At 45.3% G+C, this 27,002-nt stretch overlaps 1 long non-coding RNA gene across 1 annotated transcript; it reads right to left on the bottom strand.

The window, feature by feature from the left end:
- Positions 1–21,798: 21,798 nt before the first annotated feature.
- On the bottom strand, positions 21,799–25,096 carry LOC135362616 (uncharacterized). The gene is made up of 2 exons (XR_010407504.1): positions 24,546–25,096; positions 21,799–22,398 (listed from the first exon to the last, which is right to left on the bottom strand). It is a non-coding gene; the product is annotated as an uncharacterized LOC135362616 (long non-coding RNA).
- Positions 25,097–27,002: the final 1,906 nt, after the last annotated feature.

The following is a 27,002-nucleotide window of genomic DNA, read 5'->3' as shown; positions in this document are numbered from 1 at the left end:
TAAGCTTTGCTAGGAGGCAAGTCTAGAAAAACCTCATGCCACCAAGAGTTCAGTCCTAACAGTGTGGTGTGACAGCTCTGGAGTCTTCAGTTAATGGGACAGGTTGTCACTGAGGCCTCTCTACTCTGACTGTCAGAATTTAAATATTCCCCTTCCTCCCCTGGGTGACTGGTACTCAGTCAGCTTACAACACTCCACTCATTTCTTTCTGATCTCTGTTAAGATTCATTATACCCAGGAGCAGCTGAGCACTCAGCAAACACTCAAGAAGACTGTATACAGATGTGTGCAACGCTTCTTCTGGGAAGGTCCCTCCTCTCTGGAGCTCTGCCCTGTGACTTCATGTGGCCCCAGGCTCCCTAAACTCTGACCTCTCTCTCTTCAACTCATGAGGCCACTGGGCTCTGTTTCAGTTGCCTCTAGTGTGTTAAGGGCTTGAAAAATGCCTGCAGGCAGAATGCTGGGCAATCATAAGACTTATCTCTTTAGTTTTTCTATTATTAGGGATTGCAGTACTGTGCTATTTATTGTCCAGCATCTGGAAACAGTTGTCTAATCTATTTTGTCCAGTTTTCAAATTGTTTATAGTGAAAGGGGAAGTCTGGGCCTGTTTTCCCTCATGGCCAGAGGTGGAAGTCCTTATTTTTTAACTTCCTTTATTTCAATCATTATTTCCCCTTGTCATTTATGTGTTTATATTTGTGTTTCTCCCTTTTTTTTCTTAAATAGAGCTGCCTACTTTGTTATGTTTTTTTCCCATGAACTAGATTTGAATTTATTATGTTTGCTATTTTTTAAATTTGTAGCTCATTAATTGTTGCTTTTATCTTTATTATTCCTTTCTTCTGCTTTATTTTGGTTTGCTTTTCTAAAACTTTTTAATTTAGACTTTTAATTTATTTTCTTTCTTTCTTTCTTTCTTTCTTTCTTTCTTTCTTTCTTTCTTTACTGAAGCTAGGACTATACTTCATGCAATGAGCATTTCATGAATAAATTTGTGCTAAATGGACAATGTTTTTTGTGAAATTCAAAAAAAGGAATGTCATGCATTACTTCTTAAATAATAGCTTTATTGAGATATAAAAAAAAACCCACAAAATTCACCTTTTCCAATTGGTTTCATTGGTTTTTAGTATATTCATAGATTTGTGCAACCATAAACATTATCTCATTCTAAAGCATTTCCCCACCCCAAAAGGAAACCCTGTACCATTAGCAGTCCCTTCCTTTCTCCCTTCTCTAAGTCCCTGGTGATGACTAATCTGTTTTCTGTCCTCAATGAATTTGCCTATTATGGACATTGAACTTGAATGTTATCATACAATATGTGGTATTTTGTGACTGATTTCTTTCACATATCATTATGTTTTCTTTTTTTTTTTTTAAGATTTTATTTATTTATTTGACGGAGAGAGACACAGCGAGAGAGGGAACACAAGCAGGGGGAGTGGGAGAGAGAGAGAAGCAGGCTTCCTGCGGAGCAGGGAGCCCGATGCGGGGCTCGATCCCAGGACCCTGGGATCATGACCTGAGGCAAAGGCAGACGCTTAACGACTGAGCCACCCAGGTGTCCCTCATTATGTTTTCAAGATTCATCCATATTCAGCATGTATCAGTACTTCATTCCTTTGTATTACTGAATAATATTCCAAGGGAGGGTAGATCACCTCGTTTACCCATCCATCAGTTGATGGATATTTGGGTTTTTCCACTCTGTAGCTATTATAGATAATGCCTCTATGAACACTTGTGTATGGATTTTTGTTTTGGATATATATTTTCAATGCTCATGGAGTGGAATAGCTGGGTCATATGGTAACTTTATGTTTAAATTTTGAAGAACTGCCAAACTGTTTTCCAAAACCACTGCACTATTTTAAAAATACCACCAACTATGAATGAGGGCTCTAATTTTTCTACATCCTTGCCAAAACTTGTCATTTTCTGTCTTTTTTAACATTTCAGTCTTCCTAGTGGGTATGAAGTATCAAATTATAGTTCTGATTTGCATTTCTTGAACAACTACTGATGTTGAGCATCTTTTCATGTGCTTATTGACCATTTGTATGTTTTCTTTGCAGAAACGTCTATTTAGAAGGGGGGGGAGTCGGAGGGGGAGACGAACCATGAGAGACGATGGACTCTGAAAAACAAACTGAGAGTTCTAGAGGGGAGGGGGTGGGAGGATGGGTTAGCCTGGTGATGGGTATTAAAGAGGGCATGTTCTGCATGGAACACTGGGTGTTATACGCAAACAATGAATCATGGAACACTACATCAAAAACTAATGATGTAATGTATGGTGATTAACATAATAATAAAAATTTTTTTTAAAAAAGAAACGTCTATTTAAATGCTTTGTCCATTTTTTCACTGGGTCATTTGTCTTTCTGTTGTTGAGTTGCTAGTGACTTATATGTACTTTGGATACAAGTCCATCATCATATATGTGATTTGCAAATATTTTCTCTAATTTTGTGTGTTGTCTTTTCACTTTGTTGATGATGTCCTTTGAAGCATAAAAGGTTTTTATTTTCATGAAGCCCAACTTATAAGTTTATTTTTTGTCACTTGTGCTTTTGGTATTGAATCTAAAAAACTATTGCCCAATTCAAGGTCACACAGATTTATTCCTGTGTTTTCTTTTCTTTTTTGTTTGTTTTGGGGCTTTTTTTGTTATTTATATTCTTTTATTTTTTTATTTTATTTTATTATGTTAGTCACCATACTGTAACTTACTCGGTATTTACCCCAAAGACACAGATGTAGTGAAAAGAAGGGCCATATGGATGGATTCCTGTCTCACATTGAGGTCTTTCATCCATTTTGAGTTTATCTTTGTGTATGGTGTAAGAGAATGGTCGAGTTTCATTCTTCTGTATATAGCTGTCCAATTTTCCCAGAACCATTTATTGAAAGACTGTCTTTTTTCCATTGTATATTTTTTCCTGCTTTGTCGAAGATTATTTGAACGTAGAGTTGGGGTCCGTATCTGGGGTCTTTATTCTGTTCCATTGGTTTATGTGTCTGTTTTTGTGCCACTACCATGTTGTCTTGGTGATCACGGCTTTGTAATACAGCTTGAAATCCGGCAACGTGATGCCCCAGGTTTGTTTTTCTTTTTCAACATTTCCTTGGCGATTTGGGGTCTTTTCTGATTTCATACAAATTTTAGGATTGTTTGTTCCAGCACTTTGAAAAATGTCATTGGAATTTCGATCGGGATAGCATTGAAGGTATAGATTGCTCTGGGCAGCATAGACATTTTAACAATGTTTATTCTTCCGATTCTTCCAGCATGGAATGTTTTTCCATCTTTTTGTGTCTTCTTCAATTTCTTTCATGAGTGTTCTGTAGTTCCTAGAGTATAGATACTTTACCTCTTTGGTTAGGTTTATTCCAAGGTATCTTATTGTTTTTGGTGCTATTGTAAATGGAATCAATTCTCTAATTTCTCTTTCTACAGTTACATTGTTAGTGTATAAGAAAGCAACTGATTTCTGTGCATTGATTTTGTATCCTGCCACATTACCGAACTGCTGTATAAGTTCTAGTAATTTGGGGGTGGAGTCTTTTGGATTTTCCACATAAAGTATCATGTCATCTGTGAAGAGAGAGAGTTTGACTTCTTCTTTGCCCATTTGAATACATTTATTTCTTTTTGTTGTCTGATTGCTGTTGCTAGGACTTCTAGTACTACCTTGAACAATAGTGGCCAGAGTGGGCATCCTTGTCATGTTCCTGATCTTAAGGGGAAGGCTCTCACCTTTTCCCTGTTGAGAATGATATTCACTGTGGGTTTTTCATAGACAAATTTTATGAAATTGAAGAATGTTCCCTCTATCCCTATACTCTGAAGAGTTTTAATCAGGAAAGGATGCTGTATTTTGTCAAATGCTTTTTCTGCATCAATTAAGAGGACCATATGATTCTTCTCTCTCCTCTTATTAATGTGTTCTATCACATTGATTGATCTGTGAATGTCGAACCACCCTTGCATCCCAGGGATAAATCCCACTTGGTCGTGGTCATGATCCTTTTAATGTACTGTTAGATTCTATTAGCTAGGACTTTGTTGAGAATTTTGGCTTCCATATTCATCAGGGATATCAGTCTGAAATTCTCCCTTTTGATGGAGCCTTTGCCTGGTTTGGGGATCAAGGTAATCCTGGCCTCATAGAATGAGTCTGGAAGCTTTCCTTCTCTTTCTATTTTTTGAAACAGCTTCAGGAGAATAGGTATTATTTCTTCTTTGAATGTTTGGTAGAATTCCCCAGGGAATCTATCAGGCCCTGGACTCCTCCCGGGCACGGGCAGTGGCTGCCCCAGTCCATGCCGCGTCCTCTCCAGCATGGGTGTGGGTGCAGGCAGTGGCTGGTGGCTCTGCAGCATTTGCCCCTTAAGGCCCTTTGTTCTGTTTGAGCACTGTTATCAGTCCCTTCCCGTCCTTCAGCCACCGCTCTCCAAGCTATCACTGGTCCCCAAGCACAGGATGCTTTTGCACTGGCGTATTACTTTCCAAAGGCTAGCTTCTGGTGGTCCCCTCCCCCTTCTGTTTATCCTCTGACATCTGTCCAAGCAATCCCAACTCAGTCCTTCGTACCTCTCAACTGATGATCCTCTGGCCCTGTAGAGATCCAGACATATAATCTTATATCTCAGGCTGATTTCATGGGTGTTCAGAGTGGCTTGGTAGATATCTAGCTAAACTCAGGGGACTGGTTGAAATGGAGTCCCCCACTCCTCCACCATCTTCTATTTATATTCTTTTAAACTTGTCCTCCGGTGTTCTCTTTTAAGAGTTTTAGTGTTAGCTCTTACATCTAGGTCTATGATTGATTTTGAGCTAATTTTTGTGAATGGTGTGAGGTAGGGCTCTACATCTATTCTTTTGCATGTGGAAACCCAGCTGCTCCAGCATTATCTGTTGAAAAGTTATGCATCATTTTTGTCAGGAAAAAATTATTTTCTAAAATGTAAATAAATGGCTCTGTAATTTCATAAAATCATAGGATATTAGCTCTAGAAATATGTTAAGAGATTACTTAGTCCAAATACCTTCAGACAGGTTAACTGATTTACTCAAGACTATCCTTGCCTGAATTCTCTTCACAGCTCATGCATCTAGGACCTGTAACAACCCAGAATGGTGCAGCTGGTCCTCTACCATGTTGTGGTTGGAATTAATTTCTCCTTTTTATCCCCACATATTTATCTTTCCACCCAGAGACTTCAAGTCTCAAAAAACTTGCAGGTATTAGGGGATGTGACATGGAGGATTTGAGGAAATATTGCTGGTAAAACATTTCATTTGAGAAAATAAACTTTTGTTGAAGAACATTTGGGAGGAGAAGCTCTAGAGCTAGTGTGAGAAGCAACTGTGGGTTTCTTTCTTTCTTTCTTTCTTTGGTACAGAGTCACAGAAAATCAGGGGTGTATTAGAAGACTGACTCTTATACTGCAAAGCCACCAAAGATGAAGCCCTTCTAGACCTGGTATTATTAGACAGAGGTGTTCCATCTATCACTAAACCTGTTAGTGCTGTAGATTGTTCATTGGTTCACTCAGCTACCATTCCCACTCCATTTTAGCGGGCCTTCCAGAATAACAGATAGCAGGAAATTAAAAACACGACTTAAAAGAGCCTGAATGTTGTATGTGCCTTAGATTCTGACCCGTATATCTAGGAGGATGTCAACACAGTGAGGCAGTGGCCAACCTCAGGGAGACTTCCAGTCTCTGCAAGCAACAGCAACAGGCATGTTGGTTGTCCTGGGGCAGCTCTGGCAACGTTTCTGAAGTTTGGTTCCTGGTAACTTAGGTACTGAGCAGTACTGACGGCAACCACCAGCTTTCCACTAGGAAAGCTCCATGCACTGCTGGGCATTTTCCTGGTGGCCATTGTTTTTGACTGTGTGGCAATCAAATCTCATGTCCTGGGTCTCACAGAGATTCTGCAAGCTTCATAAAACCCTCTGGTAAATCACTTCCTTCTTTAACTAGAATGCCTTCTGCTATCTGTCACTATGAGCCTTGACCAGTACAACCCATGGCCTTGTCAACAACGAGAGGGCAATTAATATATTTTTCTGAAGGCCATCCTCAAGTCTCAATAAACTATTTCTTCTTGGAAGAGTACTTCATTTCCAAAAGGAAAAAGTCAATATGGTACCAAGTGGAATGAAAACTTCAAAAAAGTTGAAAGAAATAACAATCCTGAGGACTCAGAGGAGGATGAAGAGGTTTCTGGAAATGACTTACCACAGAAACCAGGAATAGGGTATTTTGGAAATAGTTTGCCCTCTTTGGTAGAATACAAGAAGGTAATACCTCCATGAAACAAGATCAGAAAACCAAAATCTAGGAACAGGGAACAGCGAAGAGTATTAATAACAGAAAGGTAGTAGGAAATGTACTATCTGAGGAGCAAGTTTTTCAGTGACTCAATGGGAGTCTCTGGCCAATGAGTGAGGGTCAATAGAAATTTTAACATGTGAGGGCTCTGGGGAGGGATTAAGATGAGTGGGAAATGGCTGGGCTTATTTAGTGGATCTGATATGGTAGCCACTGGCCCAGGAAGTTGGGCGCAATGTGGCCCCATCTCCCAGGAGCACCCACTGATGGCTGCTCCTACAGAGATCCAGGAGGAGTTATGGGGAAAAGCAAGCTGCAGCTGAAATGGATGTAGCCCAGGAGGGATTTTCAGGGTGGATGGATGGCTCCAGTTCACTGCTCTCTCTCCCGGGTCACAGGCTTGCCTGGCAGTACATGGGCACCCTCTGTGTCCATCCAGCAGCTCCCTGCTGAAGACCACCTCCCTCTGCCCAGGCCACTGAAGGGGTAGGGGCGACCACCAAGTGGCCTTAGCTGTTCTTCCACAGACAATGGATGTAAGGTTGATGGAAAATAAACATCAGTTTCTTTCCTCTTCTTCTTTTTTTTTTTTTTAAAGTAAGATGAGCCAAAACTATTTAAGATGAGAAGATAATCAGTTTAGGGGAGAAAAGAAAGGATTCTAAGGAAACCAAAATTGCAATAACATAAACATGTTTTGGAGGAGGCAAAGAGTACAGTGTCACATATCATGGGGTAAAATACTTGATCCTTTAAAAAATAGATGAAGCCTAGGGAAATATAATGAAGAAAGCAGGAGAAATTAAACAAATATAGAAATGAGAAAGGGCTAACATAGATAAATTTCTGGCAAATATAATCAGGAAAAAAATGGGCAAATAAGAATTTAGAAATGAGAAATTTCAAGAAAAGAGAGTAAAAAGAAGGAACATATAATCAAAAAATAATGTAGGATACATATCAACCAATCGTAATGCCTAGACCTAAATCATAAATAAGTGAAGAGCACTGGAGAAATGGGAATTCTAACTGGATATTTGATGATGTTCAGAAATGATTGTTAGTGCTTTAGGTAAGTAGTGACATTTTCCTTATTATTTAGACTCCCTGTCTTTCACAGATACATGCTGAGATATTTACAGATGAACTTACAATGATGGGATGTGTTCAGAATAATGGAGGAAGGGCAGTGAGTGAGCACATGAATGAGGGGACAGACAGTATGAAGTTGCCCACCAGGTGATCAGTATCAAAGCCAGAGGATGGGAACGGTAGGACCTTGTACTTTTCTCTCAAATTCTGTTTAGGAAATTATGTTATTCTATTTCATGCAAAATATAATACAAAATTTTTTTTAAAGGGGGCAGACAATTTTCTGGGGTATTACCAAAATTGACATAAGAAGAAATTTTAAATGTCAGTAGATGACTAACCACAGAGGAAACCTAAAATACATTTGACGCATCTCAAAGATTTCTTTCAAAGTTTTAAGGAATTAGATTATATCAGTTATTCCAAAGCATAAAAAAAAAAAAGGAAAGCAACGTGATCTATTTCATGAAGCGACATTAACCCCAATTCCAGCATCTAACAGAGAGAATTTTAGAATAGAAGAAAGAAAGAAAACTATAAATTGGTCTCACTTAGGAGTAATTTTAAAATCCTAAATAAAGTAACTGCAAAATAGGAGGGGAAGAATGAAGGGAAGGAAATCGGAGGGGGAGACGAACCATGAAAGACGATGGACTCTGAAAAACAAACTGAGGGTTCTAGAGGGGAGGGGCATTGGGGGATGGGTTAGCCTGGTGATGGGTATTAAAGAGGGCACGTTCTGCATGGAGCACTGGGTGTTATGCACAAACAATGAATCATGGAACACTACATCAAAAACTAATGATGTAATGTATGGTGATTAACATAACAATAAAAAATTTTTTTAAGTAACCACAAAATAAATGGTCTCTGAAAAGAATTTTCTTTTTTTTTTTTTTTTTTTTTTTTTTTTTTAAAGATTTTATTTATTTATTTGACAGAGACAGTGAGAGCGGGAACACAAGCAGGGGGAGTGGGAGAGGGAGAAGCAGGCTTCCCGCTGAACAGGGAGCCCGATGTGGGGCTCGATCCCAGGACTCTGGGATCATGACCTGAGCCGAAGGCAGCCGCCCAACGACTGAGCCACCCAGGCGCCCTGAAAAGAATTTTCTATCATGATCCAGGAAAATGTGCCTTAGCTTGGGATTGCAAAAGGATTCAAGATTAGGAAATCTGACTTTCTGGTGCTCTATGTCAGTAGCCCCCGCCTGAAACACATTCCTGAATTTTAAAAAATCCTTAGGGAAAATTAGAACTAAAGGTTACTCCTTTCACATGATAATTATATAAACAAGTAGCCAACATCTTACTTAATAGTGAAACACTGAATTATTCCTATTACAGTCAGAAACAGAGCAGGTGTGTCTGCTTCAACTATTGCTAGTTCATGTTGCTTAAGAAGGTATGACTCATGTAATAAGATCTGAAAGAGAAATATGGGCTCTAACTACTGGAAAGGAGGAGACAAAGATGTATATATACTAACAATATACAATTCGATAACCAGAACCCTTGAGGGAATCCACTCTGAGACACTTAGAATTTGAAAAAAAAGCTTAGTAAAAGGTCCAGATCCAAAAAAAAATTGATAAATATACAACAGTCGATAGCATTTCCATATACCAACATGACCAAACAGAAAATATACTCTCCTGGGCAGAAAAGATTTAATTCTTACTAACAACATGAAGTAAACGATAAACTTGACTGTGATACAACACGAACATAATAGGCAAACATCACACAACCACATGATGAAATGTTTTGCAGCAGTCAGAAATTTATAATGGTGTGTGAAAATCATTCTGGAAAAAAAAACAAACAAAATAAACAAAATGCAGAATCTGTAAGCATATATTCGGTATGATTCTTTTTTGGAGAATACAAATTTTTATATGTAGGCCCAAAAAATAAAAAGGAAAAAGACTGCTAATAAACCTAAGAGATTTTTTTTTTTTTTAAGATTTTATTTGACAGAAAGCGAGCACAAGCAGAGGGGAGCAGCAGAGGGAGAGGGAGAAGTAGGCTCCCTGCTGAGCAGAGAGCCTGATGTGGGGCCCATACCAGGACCCTGGGATCATGACCTGAGCAGAAGGCAGATGCTTAACCGACTGAGCCACCCAGGCTTCCCTAAGAAATTTTAATAATAATTATTTTTGTAAGATAGATTTTTAGACCATTTTTGTATTCTCTATACTTTCATGCTATGTTATCTACAACAAGCCAATATTACTTTTGAGGTCAGAAAAAAATTTAGTGCATTGAATTGTCTTGAGTTTAAAACCAGTCAACTGACTTCACTGGCTATTTGTAATTTTCAAAATTCAAGATTGTGCTTCTCTGAGTCAAACTGGGGATGAGAACTTCTCTAGAACGTGGGGTAATTAATACCCAAGAGCAAAGAATCTGGGACAAAGTTCAAATGGATGAGAATGGAAATATTTCTCTGGCTTTCCTGAGCTGGCCAGTCTGCCTAGAATCTAATTTAAGAATATGAAGATGACATCATTGCAGGTGTTCTTTCAAAGTAGAACATAAATTTATAATGTTTTGGCTGACAAAATTGGAAGGGAGACAAGATTTTAAAAGCCTTGGATATTCTCTGTCAATGCTTACCACCTTTATCTTCAAATAGAAGTATTTATATTTTTATTTCTGCCCCTTAGGCTCTGGTTCTTGGTTAAGAAATGTCTCATAAACTGCAGAAGGAAGGAAAAGCATAACATGATAGTACATAATGTTCTATTTTTTAAGACCATAAACATTTTAACTTCTAGAGGGACCACCTATCATGAAAACATCAGGTCTTCCTGTCTTATAAAAATTAACTATAAAGTTTATTATAGTTTCCAAACTCAAGTAGTATATACCAGATTGGCTTAAAACATTCAGAAATAAATATCCTGGATGTTTGTGAAAGGTCAACACACTGGAAAGAAGTGATGTCAAATTCAAAAACGGAACAGTAAGAGATGCTGTCAATCAAAAAATTAAACACCTAAACTTGACTGAATTATTTCAATAGAATCAACAAGTTATGCCACTCAACAGGCCAAGACTAATACTTGCTGATAACCCAATAAATATTTATTAAGTACCTGCTATCGACAAGAAATTACATGGCAGTGTAGAGAGAGTTGATGAGATATCTCAAGGAATTTGGGGAGAAAAGAGAAGTACAGAAACAAATAGTAGAACTCCTACAAATTAGTGTGAAAACCCAAGTAATTTTAAACATGGGCAAAATCCTTGAGCAGACACTTCCCCAGAGAAGATGTACGAAAGGTCAAAAAACTTAAGATTCACCATACATCATGAACCTCTTATGGTGACTTGCAAATACTCAAAAGAGGGGAACTGTAAATCTAAAAACATAACTACTGTGCAAAATAGAATATTAGAAACACCAGATGAAGCGAAAGAGAATGTTTCAAATGAGGTTTAAAATGACAGAAATGCCCCGCCTCCTGAAGAATAAAACCACAGCAACTAAGGGTATTACCCATCCTACAGTCACTACTCCTCAGAGTCTGGCCCCATTCACACTGGGGGAAGGTGACGTTAGTTCTGTGACCTGAAGTGAACATGCGGAAAGATCTACTGGAACACCCAATTGCTTCTTTCAGATACACCCCTTAAGAGCCTTTCAAAAATTGTACCTCACTGTCCAGTGTATTTCAAATCAAGATCCTTTTTTGGAATATGAGTGATAAAAATAAAGAATGGCCTTAGAATACGGTTTGTACATTTCAGGCAATAGCAGATGTGAGTGAATTTCCATGTGTTTACAACATTGGTCTTCAACCCTTTCCCCTGCCTTAACATGTGTGAGGACCAGGACATGTGGACAGCGACCTTCTCACACATCGGTACACCTGCCTCCATAAGACAGTGGTGTTCTAAAGAGGGGAGCCATGCGAAGACCTTCTGGGGGTGGGGGGTTATGATTTACAGCTCCTGTTCCCACAGAGGGAATGCCATCACTGATTAAACTAATCAAACATCAAGATGCCTATTGTGGTTTTCTTTGAGGCCCAAGGCCATCCTTGATCCTTCTCCTTCTCCCCAACACCCTATGTGGTCTGCCCATTCCTTCTCTGCCCTGGCCTCCCATTACCCTCCCCTCACTCAGGTTCTTCCACACCGACCTCCTTGCTATTCCTGGAACATACCCAACGTTCCCGCCTTTGCACCTTTGCAGTTTCCCATTTGCCTGAACACTCTTCCCCAGATGTCCCAATGACTAACTCCTTCACCTCTTGTAAGCCTCTTCACAAAGGCCATTCTCTTAGTGGGGCTGACCTTGACCATCCCTATTTAAAATTGCAATCTGTCCTCCCACTGGCAAGTTCTATGGCCTGCTACCCTGCTTTATGTTTCCTTTTTTCCAATGCACTCATCACCTTCAACATACCTTGACATTGGCTTATTTTAGTATATTTATTACCTTATTGTACTTTATTTATTGTTTATTATACTATTATCTTATTATATTTATTGTTTATTGACCTATCCCCTGCTACAGTGTAGTGTCCCATGTTTGTTTTATTCATCGACATCTTCTAAGGACCTAGGACCCTACCTGTCACACAGCAGGAGTTCAAAAAATATTTATCAAATGAATAAATGTGTATTTTTCATGCTTCTCTAGCTAACATAAACTATGACTGTAATATTGCCATTGTAAGCATTTCTGTCCTCATCTCTTCCCTCCACCAACCCAACCCTCCATTCAGGGAAGATTTATAAGTGATGTGTTGAAAAACTAGATTAGTGAGCTGAGTGGTCTGGAAAGCCTCTGATGGCAAATATAACAGAGAACAACTGGGAGAGCAGCTCTTGACCCCCCATTTCCCTATCCTATGAAATCTGTGAATAGTTGTGTCTACACAAGGACAAGGTCTCCAGCCCCATCTTGTTATCTCTTTCCTCCTCTGCTTCGCTTACTTCAGTGTAGCCCTTACCCAGCCAATATAATAACGGAACAGATCAAAAAGCATTTGAGTGAGTCTTTTCTTTTTTTTTAAATTTTTTATTGTTATGTTAATCACCATACATTACATCATTAGTTCTAGATGAAGTGTTCCATGATTCATTGTTTGTGCATAACACCCAGTGCTCCATGCAGAACGTGCCCTCTTTAATACCCATCACCAGGCTAACCCATCCTCCCCCCCCCTTCCCTCTAGAACCCTCAGTTTGTTTCTCAGAGTCCGTCGTCTCTCATGGTTCGTCTCCCCCTCCGATTTCCCCCCCTTCATTCTTCCCCTCCTGCTATCTTCTTTTTTTTTTCTTAACATATATTGCATTATTTGTTTCAGAGGTACAGATCTGTGATTCAACAGTCTTGCACACTTCATAGCACTCACCATAGCACATACCCTCCCCAGTGTCTATCACCCAGCCACCCCAGCCCTCCCACCCCACCCCCCACTCCAGCAACCCTCAGTTTGTTTCCCAAGATTAAGAATTCCTCATATCAGTGAGGTCATATGATACATGTCTTTCTCTGATTGACTTATTTTGCTCAGCGTAACACCCTCCAGTTCCATCCACAGCGTTGCAAATGGCAAGATCTCATTCCTTTTGATGGCTGCATAATATTCCATTGTGTATATATACCACATCTTCTTTATCCATTCATCTGTCGATGGACATCTTGGCTCTTTCCACAGTTTGGCTATTGTGGACATTGCTGCTATAAACATCGGGGTGCACATACCCCTTCGGATCCCTCCATTTGTATCTTTGGGGTAAATACCCAGTAGTGCAATTGCTGGATCATTTGGTAGCTCTATTTTCAACTTTTTGAGGAACCGCCATACTGTTTTCCAGAGTGGCTGCACCAGCTTGCATTCCCACCAACAGTGTAGGAGGGTTCCCCTTTCTCCGCATCCCCGCCAACATCTGTCGTTTCCTGACTTGTTAATTTTAGCCATTCTGACTGGTGTGAGCTGGTATCTCATTGAGGTTTTGATTTGGATTTCCCTGATGCCAAGCGATGTTGAGCACTTTTTCATGTGTTTGTTGGCCATTTGGATGTCTTCTTTGGAAAAATGTCTGTTCATGTCTTCTGCCCATTTCTTGATTGGATTATTTGTTCTTTGGGTGTTGAGTTTCATAAGTTCTTTATAGATTTTGGATACTAGCCCTTTATCTGATATGTCATTTGCAAATACCTTCTCCCATTCTGTTGGTTGTCTTTTGGCTTTGTTGACTGTTTCTTTTGCTGTGCTTTTTATCTTGATGGAGTCCCAACAGTTCATTTTTGCCCTTGCTTCCCTTGCCTTTGGCAATGTTTCTAGGAGGAAGTTGCTGCGGCTGAGGTCGAAGAGGTTGCTGCCTGTGTTCTCCTTTAGGATTTTGATGGACTCCTGTCTCTGAGTGAGTCTTTTCTTGATGTTGGATTCCAATCAATCTGAAAAGTCAAGTAGAATAATGTCATTGGCTTTAGTTTCTCATGTGTGGTAGATAAATTGGTTCATCTCATTTAATGGTAAGGAGAAGACTCATTCAGTCACCCTTTAGAAACTGGGGTTTTATGATTCACTTAAGGAACCACCTGGTAAAAAGTGACAAAGAAGGAGGATAGAATCTAATGTACTACTAGCCCCATAGAGGATGAACAGCAGAGGTTGTTCAGGACTGAATGTGGCTCTGGGTTTTACATTGTCCTGCCCCATAAGAAATCAGGCATTCCTGGATCTTCACTGTGGTGCTTCCATTAGCATGCATCCCCTCCTGTCAGTTGGTCTTTGCTTCTGTCTAGGCATCTTCTTGCTTTTCTTTGTGGTACCAACCAACTGATTTCATCCATGTCTCCAGGAGAGAGAATGTGACCATCCTTGCTAACTGCTATGGTCCCTGCTTAGGACTTCTTTTATCTTGCAGCTTCTTATAGGTCATCACTCAGCCCACAGAGTAGCTGCCCTTGGTTTGGGCCAGACACCGAACCAAGCTTAACCTCTCCAAGGATGGGAATTGTGGTATGGGACATTGTGATGATTAAATTTTATGTGTCAACTTGACTGGGTCATGGGGTGCCCAGATATTTGGTTAAACACTATTCTGGGTGTGTCTGTGAGGGTTCTGGATAAGATTAACATTTGAATCAGTAGACTGAGTAAAGCAGATTTCTCTTCTTAATGTGGGGGCCCTTATTCAACCAGCTGAAGATCTGAATAGAACAAAAAGGCTAAATAAGAGGAAATGCCTCCTGCCCAACTGTGTGAGCTAGAACAAATATCTTTATATATAGATATACATAGATATAGATATATAGATATATATCTTATTGTTCTCTGGAAAATTCTGACTAATATAGACATGGTCACCCACGAACGAGGAACAGATTAGAGCTGCTTCCCTCAGCTTGGCTTTGGGCTGAGCAGTTGCCTTCACAGGGGGCCTCCATGGCAGGTGTGTGAGTCACAGCCTCAGCGCACAAAACATGGCTGCTTGAGCAAGCCAGGGGATCCAGTGGGCTTCTGTGTTTGACCATAGCTATGCCCAGCTCTTCTTTCAAGAGCATTCTCCTCAGGACATCTGGGGCTGCTGCAAGCTCACTACACTGCCCCAAATGCCTAGGGCCCCAGACTCTGAGTCTTCAGTGCCCCCTGGGAACATATTGTCCCTGCTCCTCCTGCCAATGGTCTAACTCCCCAGTCTTGAGTTTGGGGAGGATTTTTATAGCCTAACATGGAAATGGCAAGATCTCAAAACAATCCTGCTGGTTTCTGGTAACTCCCCAGCTCCCAGATGATGGCAACTAGAAAGACCCAAATCTCATTTCCTCAAGGTCCAGAATGGAGTTTGATTAGCATCAAGAGAATGCAGACACCAAGATGTCCATCGACAGATGAATGGATAAAGAAGATGTGGTATATATATACAATGGAATATTACTCAGCCATCAAAAGGAATGAGATCTTGCCATTTGCAATGACGTGGATGGAACTGGAGGGTATTATGTTGAGTGAAATAAGTCAAAAAGAGAAAGACATGTATCATATGATCTCACTGATATGAGGAATTCTTAATCGCAGGAAACAAACTGATTGTTGTTGGAGTGGGGGTTGGGGTGGGAGGGATGGGGTGACTGGGTGATAGACACTGGGGAGGGTATGTGCTCTGGTAAGCGTTGTGAATTGTGCAAGACTGTTGAATCTCAGATCTGTACCTCTGAAACAAATAATGCAATATATGTTAAGAAAAAAAAAAAGAAGAAGAAGAAGGTAGCGGGAGGGGAAGAATGAAGCGGGGGAAATCGGAGGGGTAGACGAACCATGAGAGACGATGGACTCTGAAAAACAAACAGGGTTCTAGAGGGGAGGGGGGTGGGAGGATGGGTTAGCCTGGTGGTGGGTATTTAGGAGGGCACATTCTGCATGGAGCACTGGGTGTTATGCACAAACAATGAATCATGGAACACTTCATCTAAAACTAATGATGTAATGTATGGGGATTAACATAAAAATAAAAAATTAAAAAAAATTAAAAAAGAGAATGCAGACAGTACTCATTGGCCCCAGAGAACACCCACCTGCTCTGGGGCTCCCCTCGGAGTGTGGAGGGTAAATGCAGTGACCACGTATACGGAAAGGAAAACAAAGGTTCTCGAGACTACATGAAGCCTAAAAAGTTCCATGGCATGTACCCGCATCCATAAATATTTCACTTGGGGAAAATGAATAAGCATCGGGCTCATCAATTCGGAAAACAACCTGTTGACCACCAGTGAATTTCATTTCACATGCTGTACAGCAGGGGCAGAAAGCTACTTGGTATGAACAGGACCCCTTGGTGTTTGTTTCCAACAAATATTTGCTGAATGCCTACTATGCACCAAGCTTCATGGTTAAGAGCAGGCCCCATCCTGTTGCTGTTTTCATTTCAGTCTCTCTGTTTTGTCTCTAACTTGCTGGAAGCTGCAAGGAATTTAGTGCTCAGGACAGGCCTGCACAGGTCCAGAGGAGTCGGCTGAGTCTCTGATTCGCTTTGCCATCCAAGAATAAAAATAGAGGCTGATCCATTAAAATGAGCCTGGGAGATTAAAGGATTTCTAAGCCCAAACAAGACCCAAGATAAGCTGCCTACGTGTGAGCGAGGAGGTGTGTGGCTTCCAGGATGCCAGCAGAGTCCGGGAAGGGCCCCTGCAGCCTGAGGAGACATGCCCTGGTGGCCTCTCCTCTCCAGAAGTCCTGCCGTACCCAGGCCACGCGGAGTGGCAGTGTGCCAGCCAGCCCTCTCATGGGCTCTGCCTCTAACCTTTACATGCTTGGTGATTCCCAGTTAAAAGTCACCATTGCTATTGTTTAAAGGTCCCCTCTACTCATCACAAATGCCTTTAATAACCAGGTTACTCTCCCGCCTTTGCTGAGCTTGGATAGCTCCCCTGTCCCCTACGAGGTTTGGATTGGGTGATTCCTCTGTTTCACCAGGGATTTCCTGTCTTCTCAAGGGCTCACCCATCTTGGCTTAGAAAAAAGAGAAATACTGACTGGGGGAGCAGGACCCCTTTATGCCAGGTGGTACCTGCAGACGCATCCTCCGCCTGGTGCATGTAAGGGGCCACCGCACTGTGGGAGCCTGTCCCCTACACGGGACCATGCGCCCATGTCCCAGACAGCATATCTGGACTGTGCGGGTCCACTGCCTCTCAAGCAGCCAACCACGAGCAGAGATGGAACGACAAACCATGAACCTTTTTGTTGTTGTTGTTGTTGTTGTTGTTTTTCAGGTTTTAAAGAACCAACTACTAAACCACTTTTGCCTTAGAAAGACACCAAATTTGGAAGCAAGAGGACGTGACTTCCAGCCCTCCCCCTGCCCCCCATCTGTCCATGTTAGCCTGGACAGCCTCTCAGCCTGTTTCCTCACCTGCAACTCATAGATAACACTCGTCATCCTACCTCGCAGGGCTGGTAACGGAATGTTCCAGATGGAAGATGCTCCGAGTGCACACTGTGCACAAGCCCATTTGCGGTACTAATATTGATGAGAACTCCTGTGTAGTGAGCACCCACTGGGCACCTGCCATTCTGCCAAGAACTCTGCGTGTTTTATCGCACAAAACCCTCGACACAGCCCTGAGACATCACAGGTACATAAATATCTCCCCTTAACACAGAAGACCACCTCTTCACACGGTGAGGCCTTTCCCGTGGACCCACAGCCAGGAAGACAAGGACTGGGACCCAGGAGCCCCCATGCCTAACACTGCGCCGCACTGCTCCCCACTGAGGAATCAATGAATGGACTCCCTTACTGAACAGGTAGGGAAACTGAGGCTCCAAGAGGAGAAATGATTTGTCCGTGTCAATCTGGACAAAGTCACCAGACCCGAAACCATGTCCTGTTCCCAGGCCAAGATCCTTTGGCTGTTTGGACTTTCTCGAGAAGAAATGCTACTCAGATCAGCCCTTCTGCCGTGCAGTCTCAGCGCTGATGTGGCCATCTGGTTTACCCTGGCTCTCCCTTCACATCAGGTGATCTACCCCACTGTCTGCAAATCTCACCTTTCCTGGACTCTCCCTTTCTTAGTATACATGCCACCCGAGTGACACGCTCAGTGCTGTAAATGAGGGTGTCATAGTGTGTTCTCAGGTCTTACTGGAAGTGCCGCTGTTAAAAAGTCTAGTAAACAGCCAGCCCAGTGAGCGCACGTCAGCAGCTCTGCTCCAGGGCTCTGATGTCAGCAAAGGCAGGGCCCAGGCCTCGGGCCAGAGCCCTTTCCAGCTGCCATCCTGCCACCGGGCCAGCCTCGCCTGCCCACATCTGCAGGATGAGATTGGCCAGCACCTCACAGCACAGACCTGCGGGCTTCTGGAGCTTCCAGATTTCCTGGGGAAAGCAGATTCATGCTCGAAATTGGGACCTGGGAGTCATTCCCCTTGAGAAACGACATTTGGCTGAGTGGGAAAAGTGGGCCAGAACATGGGTACTGATCGGATCTCTGAGACCCGAAACTGAAATTGCAAGGAGTGGTAATAAATAAAATGCTAAAAGCATTTATTTTGTGGCTGGGTGATCCAGCTCTGAGGTCTACGCTGTCCCATTTGGGGTCTCCTTGCCAATTCTTGACGAAGGAGAACAGTTTGCTCATAAAATCATAGTTCAACACAAGTTCATAGCAGGCTAAATAATTTATTGGAAGAAAGATGTGAAATTTCCTCATTAGAAATGTGAGGCTGGGGCTCAAACTGGCTTTTTAAAAAATCACAATAAGAGGGGAGCCTGGGTGGCTCAGTTGGTTAAGCATCTGCATTTGGCTCAGGTAATGATCCCAGGGTCCTGGGGTGGGTGGCTCCCTGCTCAGTGGGGAGCCTGCTTCTCCCTCTCGCTCTGCCCCTCCCCCTTGCTTGTGCGCGCTCTCTCTCTCTCTCTCACAAAAATAAACAAAATCTTTTTAAAAATCAAATCAAATGGGATGCCTGAGTGGCTCAGTCGGTTAAGCGTCTGCCTTCAGCTCAGGTCATGATCCCAGGGTCCTGGGATCGAGTCCCGCATCGGGCTCCCTGCTCCGCGGGGAGCCTGCTTCTCCCTCTGCCTCTGCCTCTCTCTCTCTCTCTATCTCTCAGGAATAAATAAATAAAATCTTTAAAAAAAAATCAAATCAAATTAAATCACAGTAAGAAAGAAAATGAGGGGACTAAGCCATGAAGACTATTAACAGTCTGAATAGACTGAAAGGAGGCTTTTCCCCTTGATCTGAAAGGAGGCTTTTCCCCTTGATCTGAAAGGAGGCTTTTCCCCTTGATCTGAAAGGAGGCTTTTCCCCTTGATCTGAAAGTTTACCATCCTTCAGCCCTGCAGAGGACACTGCTGTTGGGAAGCCATAAAAGTGGGTGTAGTGGTAAGTTCTGAATCCAACTGTTAATAATAACAGAAGTAATCAAAACAGCTACTATTTATGTAGCCTTAATCCACTAAAACGTCAGCTCTTGGAGGCAAGAACTTTGTCTTGTTCCTGCAAGACAAAGTCCAGAGTAGTCCTTGGCAGGTAGCAGCTCCATGTCTATGGCTTGGAGGGATTCGTGCGGGCATGAATCCCTATGTACCAGACACTGTACTGGGCACTGCCCTTGTATTATTAATGCTCATTCCACCTTATGAAGCAGGTCTAATCCCCATTCACAGCTCAGAGCACTAGGCTGACACACATTTCCTTCTTGCACTTAATCTTTTTTTTTTTTTTAAGATTTTATTTCTTTATTTGACAGAGAGAAAGAGCACAAGCAGGGGGAGTGGCAGGCAGAGGCAGAGAGAGAGAAGCAGGGCCAGGGAGCCTGATGCGGGACTCGATCCCAGAACCCTGGGATCATGACCTGAGCTGAAGGCAGACGCTTAACCGACTGAGCCACCCAGGCGCCCTCTTGCACTTAATCTTAATGGTCACGAGAATATCCTGGAAGAGCCTGGGCTTCCCCGATGCCAGCCAGTCCTGTGGCTGGCGCCGCAGCGAGTCAAGTTTTAGGATCACAGGGTGCTTGCTGAATGATTCTTCTTCATGCCTGTTCTTTTGTTTTGCGAGTTCGGGGTGTCCCTGTCCACTAAAGTGCTTTGGAATGTGTGGTTCCGGTCTCCAAGGGGCTTGAGCTCCAGCTCCTTCCAATGCCTCCCACCCTGAGGACCGAGGCAGTCCCAGGCTCAACAGAACCGACAATAAGGAATCCTATGTGTGAGTCCTGCCACACAGAGCTTTCCCGAAGCAAGCCCTCCCTCCTTATGAAAAGCATATGTGCTGCCGAAGCGAGCACTTTATGAAAAGCAGTGACACTTGTCACTCACACCCACCTGGGCCTGGCCCTTTATTTGCATTGAGCAAGGCAGGGAGGAGTGTGGTATCCAAACAATTTAATGGTGTCACCTGGCTTTGGCTGTCTGTGACTTCGGTACGTAACTACTTTCGTGTCAGAAGGCCTTCCCTTTTGAACATTTGCCTCTACGGAGCCAGACCCGCGCCTTGGGGTCCCCGCATTCATTGGGGTCACTAAGAAGGGACCACTGACCTTGAGAATGCCACAGGCCATCTCCAATATAAGTGAGGCCACCCACCTCCCTGGCCCCACACCTGGCCAACTTTGGTAGAGAAGGGGCCATCCATGCTAAATGTAATGGTTTTCAGACCCTGAGCCAGGAAGCCGCCACAGGGCTCCCTTCCCTCCTCCCAAAGCTCTTAGGGTACAAAAGGCAACCCCACCAACCGGCCTCACCAATCCCAGGCAGAGCCCAGCCCTGGGCCTGACCAGTCACCAAGGGCACCTGGCTGGGATTTCAGGAAGAAGCCAGCTTCCAACGTCGACTTCCAATGGCTGTGAATCACCCCATCTGATTCAGATGCAGGCTTGCAGGGACTTAGAGATAGAGAGCGGGTTGCTTCAGAGCAACCCCCGATTGCCTCAGCGGGTAATTTACCTCTGGGAGTTTCAGGTGCCAGAGAGAACAATGCATTGCCTATAAAGTCTTTAAACCCAGCCAGCAGCAGGCTGACCTTGGCTGGCAGTGCCCAGTGAAAGCCGGGAGGACTCCTGGGGTGCCATGCCTCCCCCATGCAACCCTCCTCCATACATGAGAAGGGTCTTCAAGTCGCTACTTGGTCCCCGCCCACTGCCCTGGAGAAGTGGGCACCTGCCTTGATGCTCCTCACCAGGCCTCTCCATGTCCCAGAGACTTTTACTGCCACCAGATTCCTCCTGCCCTGGGTGACAATCCACCTCCTCACAACTCCAGCCACCCTCCAGGTGCACAGGGCAGAAGCCAAGTCCCTTGGTCAGGCGATGTTCCTTCACATTTGTGAAGCTCTTTCTGTCTTCCCTGGGCTTCCTAACACATCATGGTTCTGGAACACTCCACCATCCTGTCCATTCTCCTCCAGCCTTGCTCTTCTTGGTGGCCTTGTTCTCAAAACATGGCAGCCATTCCAGCGGTGGTCTCACCAGTGTCACCTCCCTTGTTTCGGCCACCATACTCCTATTATTAATATCATCGAAAATCACATTGGCTCTCATGGAGGCTCAACCAAACGGAGCCTCATGATGAGATTTATTTATAGTCGACCAAGACCCTTTTAGAAATGGCACTGTCTGGCTTCCTCTTCCCTAGCTGGTAGCTGCTCTGTTGGGTTTGGGAGCTAAATGTCAGACTTTGCATTTGTTCCTCTTATATTTCTTCTTTTAATTTGGCCTGTCGCTCCTTCCCCATCATTCCTGGTCATTTTCTGTCATTTGCAAACCTGTTACAAAGGCCTTCTGTGGAGTGACCCAGAGTATTATTTAAAAAGCAGTTTGAGTTACAGATGGACCAAACCAGGTTAGCCCACAGCTTGCTTTTCTCTGCCTTTTTCAAAAGGTAATATGAGGCTGCTTGTTCATTGCTTTGCTAAAATGCCTGAAAATGTTAGAGCCAGAGGAGATGTTAGAGACCACGTGGTTGAAGCCCTTCACTTTACAGATGAAGAAACTGAGGCCAGGTGAGGCAAAGGGATGCTGAGTCCATGCAGAGCCAAGCATCCTGACCCAGGCATCCTTTGGTCACGTGCTCAGCAAGGAAATGATGGGCACACTGCACCAACTCTACTGGAAGCTTCCAACAGTGGACAGCATAACGCCTGCCCTTGTTGGGGAGAGGCTAGGCAGGCCGGTAAAGCAAGACCACTTAAAAGCCACATTGGCCCGGCCGCTGATGAACTATAAACAACCTGCGCTCCCGGCCCTAGGGCGGAATATACCCCAGCGGTGAAAAGAAAGGAAGCACTGACATGTGGACACAGATGAATCTTGACCGCGTTAGGCTGAGTGACGGAAAGCTATCACAGAAGACCACATATGGCCTCCTTGCATTCAGGCGAGTTGTCCAGAACAGGCAGATCCATATGGAGAGAAGCAGTGGGTGGTTTCCAGCGCCTGGGTCTGCAGGGGTGGTGGCGAGGGACTGCCAGGGGGCCCTGCATTTCTTGGGGAACATAATGAAAATGTTCTGGAATTAGTGGTGATGGCTACACACGTTTGTGACTACACTCCCAACCACTGAATTGTACATCTCTCAGTGGTTTAAACGGTGACTTTTATGGTATGTGAACTCTGTGTTTTTCAAGGCCAGGGGGACCCTTCCTCTCAGGGACAGTGGGAAAGAAAGGAAGTGCCCAAGAGGGAACCCTCTCTCTGTTCCCACGCCGGTGAGGAGGGCCACCAGGGCGGGGACTTCTCACAGCAAGGGCCGGGGTCCTCCCTGCAGCCCCATCTCCGTGCCTTTGGTGTGAAGAGGGACAGGATGCGGTCACCTGCTGTGCACCCTCGCCCCCTTCTGCCCCCCCCACCCCCGCGCACCCAGGCGCTGCTCTACTCCCACCCCCTGCCCCACCCCCTGCCCACACACGGGCTTCCCGCCGCGGGTCCCTGGGTAGGCAGTGCGCGGGGCCAGCGGGCTGCGGGGCGAAGCCCACCTACCCAGAGCGGGGTAGGGGTCCGCGTTTACACCAGCCGACCCCCGTCTGGGCGCAGGGCGTAGCCGGATGAAGGCGGGTACAAATCAGCACCGAGAAGCACAGAAGCAGCACTCTGGGCTTGTTTAAAAAAAAAAACAAACGACAGGCGCCTGGGTGGCTCCGTCGTTAAGCGTCTGCCTTTGGCTCAGGTCACGATCCCAGGGTCCTGGAATCGCGCCCCGCGTTGGGCTCCCTGCTCAGCGGGAGGCCTGCTTCTCCCTCTCCCACTCCCCCTGCTTGTGTTCCTGCTCTCGCTTTGTCTCTGTCAAATAAATAAATAAAATCTTAAAAAAAAAAAGTTGGAATCCCTCTGTCAGTTGGAAGTGAATTCCTTTCGTGCTGGCTTGACTGATTCCGCGTGGGCGGCGCAGCTCCTGGAAACCTGCAGGCCCAACGAGGCGGTGTTCCCAGAACAAAAGTTCACGGCTGCTGCCCCCCAGGCCGCTCCCCCCCCGCCCCGCCCCCAGGGCTCCGGCCCCTCCCTCTGCGGGCTTCTCTCCCCTCCCGGGACCGCGCGCTCCCCCCACCCACCCCCAGGGCTCCGGCCCCTCCCTCTGCGGGCCTCCCTCTGCGGGCTTCTCTCCCCTCCCGGGACCGCGCGCCCCCCCCCCCGCCCCTAGGGCTCCGGCCCCTCCCTTTGCGAGCTTCTCTCCCCTCCCGGGACGCCATCCGCAGCCCCCACCCACCCCCCCACCCCCGGCCCCAGGGCTCCGGCCCCTCCCTCTGCGGGCTTCTCTCCCCTCCCGGGACCGCGCCCCCCCCCGCCCCCACCCCACCCCCCCGGCCCCAGGGCTCCGGCCCCTCCCTCTGCGGGCTTCTCTCCCCTCCCGGGACCGCGCGCCCCCCCCCCCCGCCCCCAGGGCTCCGGCCCCTCCCTTTGCGAGCTTCTCTCCCCTCCCGGGACGCCATCCGCAGCCCCCACCCACCCCCCCACCCCCGGCCCCAGGGCTCCGGCCCCTCCCTCTGCGGGCTTCTCTCCCCTCCCGGGACCGCGCCCCCCCCCGCCCCCACCCCACCCCCCCGGCCCCAGGGCTCCGGCCCCTCCCTCTGCGGGCTTCTCTCCCCTCCCGGGACCGCGCGCCCCCCCCCCCCCGCCCCCAGGGCTCCGGCCCCTCCCTTTGCGAGCTTCTCTCCCCTCCCGGGACGCCATCCGCAGCCCCCACCCACCCCCCCACCCCCGGCCCCAGGGCTCCGGCCCCTCCCTCTGCGGGCTTCTCTCCCCTCCCGGGACCGCGCCCCCCCCCCGCCCCCACCCCACCCCCCCGGCCCCAGGGCTCCGGCCCCTCCCTCTGCGGGCTTCTCTCCCCTCCCGGGACCGCGCGCCCCCCCCCCCCCGCCCCCAGGGCTCCGGCCCCTCCCTCTGCGGGCTTCCCTCCCTCTGCGGGCTTCTCTCCCCTCCCGGGACCGCGCTCCGCAACCCCTGCACCGCGGCGCGAGCCACATCCGCACGGCGCCCCCGCGCCACACACAGCACACATCACACAACACCTGTCACACTCTCTCTCTCTCCCTCCCCACTGCATTTTATCCTGAGTGAATGAGAGGAGTTATTTAACTTATTCGAGCCAGTCAGGCTTCCAGAAAAAAAGGAAAACACGAAGGCCCACACTCTTACCAGAAAGACTAGGATGCATGGTCTTGTCCTTCTTAGCAAAATGAGGACCAACTTTTACGGAGCACTGGTGTCTTCAAAGAGCTTCACAAACATTAACTAATTAAGCTGCCGCCCCCCCCCCCCCACCAGCTGCTGAGGTCTGTGTAAAGCACGGTTGTCTGTGGTACAGATGAAGGAAGGAAGGAAGGGAAATGGCCGGCCCTGAGGCACAGGGCGAATCCAAAATGGGACAACAGCCCCAGAGCTCAGCTCCAGGTAGACCAGCCAACACGCTGACCTCTCTCTGCGAAGGGAGTCAAATTAGGACAGAAGGTGGGAACCAACTTTCCAGGTGCTAAAGGGTTAAGAAAGGAGGAAGGGTGGCTGGCGGCTGGTGGCTGGTGACATGAGGTCACCTCCAGCTGACATCCTGCCCTCACAGGGGGCACAGTCCGATGGCTTCCTGCCTGTCACCCAAGACGGCCAAGCTGAATAGGCCAGGTTGGGCACAGGCGGCTGTGAGGCCAGGATGGGCCCAAACTGCCAGTGTCCACGGGGCCGGGGCAGCCACCACTTCTGCTCTCTTCACCCGGTGCTGGCAGATTCAGGCCTCAGAGAGGCTCATGGACTTGGTTCATTCATTTCTCATTTATGGGAGTGATTCATTATTGCCACATCAACGCACCTCACTCCCGGGCAAGAGTTTTCCAACACATCGCACTGACAAATCTTTCTGTATCTGAGAGAAAGTGCATACACTGTGTGAATTCACCAGTGGGATGGAAATTCTTTCTCAAGTGAAAGAGTTTCGAAGACCTGTATTTCCGTGTGGGCTTTTTCTGGAAGGCTGACCCTGGGCAGAATCTCTCCCCCCATTCAAACCCCTCCATAGAAGCAAGCATCCTTCCTCTCTGGGAAGGAGTCATGCACAGCAAGGCTTAACTTCAAAAGACCTGGTCCTTGGACCTGGAAAGAAGTGCTAGGCTCATTGTCTTATCATGGAAAATAACATTACTTAGTGGAGGCACCTTCCTCCATCTTGGCCCCATCACTGCCTAGATCCACCCATCTAGGAAGAGGTTTGAAAGAGGAACTGCCCAACTCAAGACCAAGGACAACAAAAACAACACTGGCTTCTTTATTCATAGCTTGGGCTAACTGCTTGTCTTAGGTCTCAGTGATTATTTTGGCACATAATATGAAGCACAGAGAAATACATTCACCTTTTTTTGTGTGTGAGGGCATTAAAGAGAAGATAAATCTGAAGGCAAAAGAGACACAGAAACAGAAGCACCTAGATACACCTTATAGAAAAACTTCAGAAGAGAAAATGAGAATTATCTAGGACTTTGTTCTGAGCCCTTCATGGGAAATCTTACCCATTTTTCATTTTGCTTAAACTGGGATTTTTTAATGAAAGCCATTTCTAAAATGCTGCTGTGGACATTTTTGTAGTAGGCATGAACTCAGGGCAAATGTGTCATCTCAAAAATACAGTTTAACCAGGTGAGTTATATTTAGGTCAAAGTGATTTGAAATGCTAGTTTAAATTAACTTTGATAGTCTCTTGCTAGGAACAATGTGAACACGTATCTGTACGAGGTTAAAAGGTACATGCTGGGTGTTCTTAATCAGTAGCTGTTGGTAATGGTATCAAGAGTTCAAATTCTGTGTCTGCTATTTACTCACTGAATGACCCCAGGCTAATTCACCCCTTCTAGACTCAGTGTTCCCATCTCTAAACAAAGAATACTTACCCCTCACAGGCTGTTATAAGACTTCAATGAGATGATGTCTACAAAACTCTAGTTCATAGGAAGCATTTCTTTGCCCCTGGATGTTTTTTTCCATAATTAATTTTATGCACCTTAGAAAATCAAATGATGACAAACTAATTCTAAAATTTATAGGTAGAGGCAAAAGACCCAGAATAGGCAACACAATATTGAAAGAGAACGAAGCCAGAGGACAGGTACGACCCAACTTCCAATACTTACTGCAAAGCTGCGGTGATCAAGACAGTGTGTTATTGGTGAAAGAATAGACAAACAGATCAATGGAACAGAACAGAGAGCCCAGAAATAGAGTCAACTGATCTTTGACAAAGGAGCAAAGGTGGTACAATGGAGCAGAGATAGTCTTCTCAACAAATGGTGTTGGAACAACTGGACATCCACATGCAAGAAATGAATCTAGACACAGACCTTACAGCCTTCACAAAAATTAGCTCACACTGGATCATAGACCTAAATATAAACTGCAAAACTATAAAACTCCTAGAAGATAACACAGAACACCTACATGACCTTGGGTATGGTGATGACTTTTTAGATACAACACAAAAGGCGTGATCCATGAAAGAAATCATTGCTAAGCTGAGCTTCATTAAAATTAAAAACTTCTGCTATGTGAAAGACAATGTCAAGAGAATGAGAAGACCAGCCACAACTGGGAGAAAATATCTGCGAAAGACCCATC

The sequence above is a fragment of the Mirounga angustirostris genome, unplaced genomic scaffold (genome assembly GCF_029215605.1).
Source record: "Mirounga angustirostris isolate CCGP_5_RB_7025 unplaced genomic scaffold, mMirAng1.0.hap1 SCAF_1, whole genome shotgun sequence".
Taxonomy (NCBI): Eukaryota; Metazoa; Chordata; class Mammalia; order Carnivora; family Phocidae; genus Mirounga; species Mirounga angustirostris.
Note: the sequence above shows the minus strand (reverse complement) of the source record. Positions and strands in the feature narration are given on the sequence as shown.